At 34.0% G+C, this 5,895-nt stretch overlaps 1 long non-coding RNA gene across 2 annotated transcripts; it reads right to left on the reverse strand.

Moving 5' to 3' along the window:
- Positions 1-2,742: 2,742 nt before the first annotated feature.
- LOC110716717 lies at positions 2,743-4,563 on the reverse strand. Of its 2 annotated transcripts, none has more exons than XR_002510575.1 (2): positions 3,574-4,563; positions 2,743-3,017 (listed from the first exon to the last, which is right to left on the reverse strand). It is a non-coding gene; the product is annotated as an uncharacterized LOC110716717 (long non-coding RNA). The 2 variants fall into 2 exon arrangements; XR_002510574.1 differs by having other exon boundaries at positions 3,846-4,561.
- Between the last annotated feature and the right edge of the window lie 1,332 nt (positions 4,564-5,895).

Here is a 5,895-nt window from a genome sequence, read left to right on the forward strand (position 1 = left end):
AAACCCCATATATGTTCTACATTTGGCTATAATCCTAGGGGAATTTATGCTCCATCTAGCTACCCAATCAAACGCTCATTGCAACGAAGGGTACATCCGAGATTGTGAATTCACCAAACCATGGAAACACGTTTAACTTGTGGGGTCCTATCCATGCGCTAACCTTTTCAAAGGTAAGGCTTCCGCACGATGCTTCCAGACCCATAACCAAGGACCCTCTTTTGACTACCCTTATCCTTGAACTTTAGAGAACTAGAGCCATGGTTAGGTTGCAAACTCATTGCATCATACTGTGCTTATTTGACTACTTGTGCATCTCTAGCTTGGCATAGCTTGTATGTGTTTATGGTAACCGTTTGTTTGAATTGTGTTTAAGTCTAAATAAACTAATTAATGGCTATATAGGACTTTGCTTAATTTATTAATTAATTAATTAGTAATTAAAGTTTAATAAAATTGAATAAACATGACTTAGCATGACCATAGGCTTGTCCCTTTTAGAACAGAGCACTGGAAACAAGTTCGGACTAATGTTTCAGTAATGACGCGGAGGTCTGGCCTTTGGAAGGACACACGAGTACCAATTGTGACGCGATAGCAATAGCGCGCCGCGATGGCTCTGTCACGACGAAATAGTGCTATTGTGTTACGCGATGGTCCAGTTTTTTGTTTGTGTCTTCGCGCTTAGTCTAGTTAATCACTTTATTAATAATCTAAGTCTTATTCAGTCCTTAATCGAGTCTAGAAACATAGTCCCATGGTCTTACACAAGTGTCAAGCATGCCACTTTCACTCACTATTTAAAAGCACACACTTTATGTATGTTTCACTATGACCATGTATAGAGAATCTTGTGTGCTTGTATTTTCCGTCATTTTTTAAGGGGGGTAAGCCGTATATTAATCCTCCCAACATAACCATGTTGTTTAAACCATTAAACTTGATTCCCAAAAATGCACCCCATTTTTTGCTTTTTGCCTTTTAAAACCGATAAAAGTCAAAGTCAATTAGAGTCGAGTCATTAAAATCAATGGTTTAATATTACAACACTTGGTCAACAAGAGAAGGACGGTTAATCAAGGACAACACTTTCGTTCAAGTTCTACTCTTTGAAAAACCCATCCAACAAGAAGTTGATGATCTAAGGAAAAACATGAACAACTTGACTGAGATGTTGAAGACTATTGCTCTTCAAGTCAACGATCCTGTCAAGCAAAAACAACTTGAGCGTATGGAGGAAATTCTCAACAAAATCTCCAACCACTACTATAAAATTGGCCAAAGAGACCCGTCCAAATTAGCCAAAGAGACTGCCTTAGAGGCGGTCTCTAGCTAAACGGTCTCTATGGCTAAGAGACTGCTTCTTAGTTTCAAAACTTGAGACCTGTTATCTTAGAAAAGAAGTCTCTTTGGGTGGTTGAAATATTAAAATTGTAGAAGCATAAAAGACCCTTTTTGTCAGAAAAGCGGTCTCTCATTTTAAAAGTTGAGACCCGTGAACTTACAAAAGCAGTCTCTTTTATGAGTTCAGGAGAGACCATTTATGTTAGATAGGCGGGCTCTTGCTACATTCTATTTAAAAAAAAAGGAAATTCTCTTTGGTAACACTATAGTTTTAAGTTTTCTCAATGGTGAATTGCAAAAAAACTTATTATCTTTGGTAAACTCGAATTTCTTATATTAAGCTAACGGTAACATTAATGACTAATTTTAACTAAATATTTAACTATAGTTAGGTTTTTTTTTGACATTTAAATGATTTAAAAAATAATTTTAAAAATAATTTATTTAAAAAAAAAAATCACCTCCTTCCCCGACCAGCATCCACCACGCCGGCGCCCACTCCCCTGCCCTAACCCACGTCGACGCCTAGCCATCTCTCTCGCCGGCGCAGCATCGGCATCTCCAGCCCTGAAAATCACCTCCCTTCCCCACGAAAATCCAGCCCTCCTTCCCCGACCAGCATCCACCACGCCGCACCTTTCCCCCTTCCCCGAAACCCATCTCCCTTCCCCACGAAAATCCCAGAAACCACCCCCAAAAATATGAAATTCCTTAGCCGCCCAATACCCCACCATCAAAATCCCTAATTGGCTTCAAAATCCCCCACCTTCAAAACCAATCGGTTTTTAGAACCATGGCCTTCAACCTAAAGCGCTGCCGCTGATTTTCGCCATTGAAATTGATTGATTTCATCCTTATTTGCGCCGCTAATTTTCGCCGGTGGTTTGGGTCGTGGGTTTGGGTTCGATCTTGCACAGGAAAGGGAGGCTGCGTGAAAGGAGGAGATAGATTTAGAGGATGGTTGTAATGTAGTTGCGGTGGGAGGAGGATGGTGGGCGGTGGTGTGAGGTTTTGGGTGGGTGGTGGTTGAGGAAAGGGAGGGGGATAGGGTCGCCGGCTAGGAGGGGATGTGCGCCGGCCAGGGGAGAGGGGGGTTGGGATGCCGACGGTGGTATTTGGTTGTGGCAGTAGTTGGCTGGTGGTGGAAGGGGAGATTTTTTTTTTAATATATTTCTATATTTAATTAATTGTTAGAAAACTAATTAAACTAACCATGGTTAAGGAAAATTAGTTAAAATAGTTATTCTCTTTGGTATCAAAAATTCAAGTTTACCAATGATAATAAGTTTTTTTGCAATTTACCACTGAGAAAACTTAAAAATACAGTGTTACCAAAGAGAATTTCCCAAAAAAAAAATTACAAAAAACAAATATACAATTTCATATTTCGCTCAAAAAAAAAATGAAAATCTAAGGTACTATAATCTATTAATATGTAGTACATAATACATACGAAGTATTTACATAATAGATACTTCGTAATTTATAGTATGTATTAGATAATTTATCTAGGTACTATAATCTATTAATCTGTAATCAAATAAAAAGAAAATTAACACTAAAAATGAACTATCATCCACTTGTTTCATTGGAGTGTTTATCTTCATCATCATCCGTTACCATCGTCGTCATCTTCATATTATATCTTCGTTAAACATTAGCTCATAGATAACCTATAATAAGAGCAAAAAATAATAAGGTTAGATTTTCACTAAACACAAGCAACAAAAATTAAAGATTTATAGTAAATAAAAGCTATACGAAGTTAAATAAAATTGAATTCATAATACTAACAATGTACAGATAAATAATGAAATTAAAAAGCAAAAACAGAAAAAAAAAAAAAAAAAAAAAAACCTAACCAAAACAAAAATTCAAAAATTACCAATTTTGTATAATCACAAATTATATCAAAAATTTAAAATCCGATTTAAACCAGTAAGAACTAAAACAAAAATCAGAATAGAAAATGAAAATGAAAACTATTTTTTCAAAATCGGAATAAAAACACAAAAATAAAAATTGAAGAATAAAAATCGAAAACGGAGGTTATAAAATCTAAAACGAACATAAAAAATAGATCTAAATAATTTTAAAACTATCAAAATTAAAACCCAAAAGCAAACAAGAAATTAGATGAATAGATCTTAATCAAAATTTTATGAAAATGGTATTAGAAGAACATAAAATGAAAACAAAAACAAAAACAATATGCTGAACAAGGCCAACCTTGAGACCAAAAAATCGAGCAACTTGACCAACCAACTCACAATCACAACACTAAATAATCATTAACAGCAATTACATGAACCCTTTACCCATCAAAGCATTGAGATAGTCTGATAATATTGCAAAATGAGAATCAACCTTCCCTTGACCCATAAATCTACAACTTTTACTTCATTTTAGCGAGATCTAAAATAAAAAATAAATTAAAATTAAGGGTATGAAAAAACAATTGAGGTAATAAAATGAAGTGATTTTTTTTTGAAAAAAAAAACCTGTTCTTAGTGGTAAACAATGATATATCATCGAAATTGGAAGCGAGTTGTTCCTGAAGCCACCAAATGGCATATCATCTTCCTTGACGGTCCATTCTTTCTATAAGACAACTTAGAAAATCAAGAAGAGAAGCTTGAACACCATTAAAGGTACTTTTGAAGCTCCATTGGTTTGTCTATGGATCGGAGACGAATTGAAAGCGAAAGGAATTTATATAGTACCGAGGTTGAAGAAAATGATAAATATCAGTGTCGTCTCGGATATTTTAGGGGCCCGGAGCGAAATCTTAAAAAGGCCCCTAAATTATGAGAATGTATTTCATAATTTTTATATTATAAAGTTCACCAAAATGATTGATTATAGTTGGTCCTATGAGCATTTTTTTTAAAGCAAATTCATCAATCAAACCCTCACAAGCTATATTTCCAATTTTTTTTTATTTAAAAAAAGTCAAGAATTTAAACTCAATAAAAAAAATTAATAAAGAAGAGAAATTCAGTAACTAAAGCTAACATAATGCGAAGTAGAATTTAGGTAATTAAGGAAAAGAAATAAACTAAAAGAGAAAGTAGAAAAAGAAAAAAGGAAAAAGGAAAATGAAAGCTCACATAAAAGAGAAAATGCAAATCTAAAAATACCAAACAAAAAGATAATTAAGCAAATAAACCAAACCCCCGCTTTAGTGCTTCTTCATTTCCTCCATTTGAACCCCAAAAAAAAATCACTTAAGCTAAGTAAGTTAATTTTTTGATTCATCTTTAGATTAAAAAGAAGTAGTTATACTTGTCATTAGTACTACATTTCATAAATTTATCAAAGAATAGTTTTTATTTTATTTTATTTTATTTTTTTTATAAGATATCAAAAATATATATATATATGTGGGCCCCACTAAAGGGGGGCCCTGAGCGATCGCTCAACGAGCTCCCCTAGTAGCCGGCCCTGATTAACATAAAAAATTTAGGTTTAAAGTATGAAGAAAAGATTAATTGAAACAAGAAATGGAGGAATTGAAATTGAAATTTGAATGAAATGGTTCATGAAAAGACGGAATAAGGAGTTTGAGGTAAGAGCAGGAGAGAGAGGAAGAGGAGGTGGATTGAAGAAGAAAATTTTGGGGGAGTGATTTTAGGGTTAGTTATATTTTTATTCATGGAAATAAGGGAGACTGATTAAGCATCACCACGGGTCTTTCCAAAACATATACTAGTATTTTTTTTATTTTAATAAAAAGAGAGACCGGTTATGTAAAAACACGAGTCTCTCCTTTTTAATTTAAAAATAAAAAAAAAATTGAGAGAGATCCATTATCTCTAAGAAAGGGTCTTTTTTTTTTCCTGAATACTACCAATGAGACTAGTTATTTGTAATGTTGGGTCTCTTGAAACACAGTGACCAACTATTTGATTTACGGGTCTCTCATTTCGGGTCTCTTTGGGCATTTTTTTTAGTAGTGAACGATTACAAGGTTCAGGATTTTAGCTCCCAAAGAGTCTTAGTGGACAAGGAACTTCTTCCGCATAAGTTCAATGCCAATGACATCCCTAAGTTCAAGCCTACCAACAATCCTTACTGTTGAGCAATTAGGTTTTGATGATTATAAACTAATGATGATTATCTATCTAACGTGTATGTTAAGTTGTGCATAGAAAGAGCAAGTTATGCTTGGAACAGGATACAAGGAACCTGAGTAATGACAGGTATATATGTAAGGAACTTGAGCAATATAGGATAAGCAATAGAGGAACAAGAACAACGATAAATGTTATGGTTGATAAGCATGATGATGGTTAAGGAACCATGAAGGTAACTATGTAAACATGTGTTTACATATGTTAGCTTCATTAGGTAAGTATCCTATACATATATAGGTTATGTATGTGTAGGAGTCTTTTAATTTAGTTTAGTTTTCTTTATTGTTTTTATAAATAAAAAACTAACCTTCTGTTTTACTTTGTTATCCTCAGAAGTTTGCTCAGTTTGTCATCATTAAAAAGGGGCAACTTGTTGACCCTTATGAGGTTTTGATGATGATAGTTATGATTGAGC

The sequence above is a fragment of the Chenopodium quinoa genome, unplaced genomic scaffold (assembly GCF_001683475.1).
Source record: "Chenopodium quinoa cultivar QQ74 unplaced genomic scaffold, ASM168347v1, whole genome shotgun sequence".
In the NCBI taxonomy this organism is placed as follows: Eukaryota; Viridiplantae; Streptophyta; class Magnoliopsida; order Caryophyllales; family Amaranthaceae; genus Chenopodium; species Chenopodium quinoa.